We start from the raw sequence: 328 nt of genomic DNA, 5'->3' as shown, positions 1-328 counted from the left end.
ATGTTCTCCCCAGGGGAGGGTGTTGCTGCAAGGTCAGGCGTTGCCTGCGCGCCTTTCCAGGCGCCACGCTGTGATCCCGTAGTGGCACCTTTCTTAAAGCCTTTATAGTAAGTGGGGGAAGAAGAGAATCGCAGAAAACCTGGACTTCTGAGTGAAGGAAGTAGCCGTTTCGGGCTGAAGAACATGTGCTGACAGCTGGTTGCCAATGCCATGGCCCTCCCTGTCATCTATATCAGTTCCAGGAAATAGGAGATAATACAGCGAAAACAGTGGCTGTCAGTCCACATTAGTGCTTCTGGAGAAAGGTGACAAGTGGGAATGACCAGAA

Source organism: Egretta garzetta, unplaced genomic scaffold, assembly GCF_000687185.1.
Source record: "Egretta garzetta isolate BGI_Z169 unplaced genomic scaffold, ASM68718v1 scaffold304, whole genome shotgun sequence".
Classification (NCBI taxonomy): Eukaryota; Metazoa; Chordata; class Aves; order Pelecaniformes; family Ardeidae; genus Egretta; species Egretta garzetta.
This window is presented reverse-complemented; position numbering follows the sequence as displayed.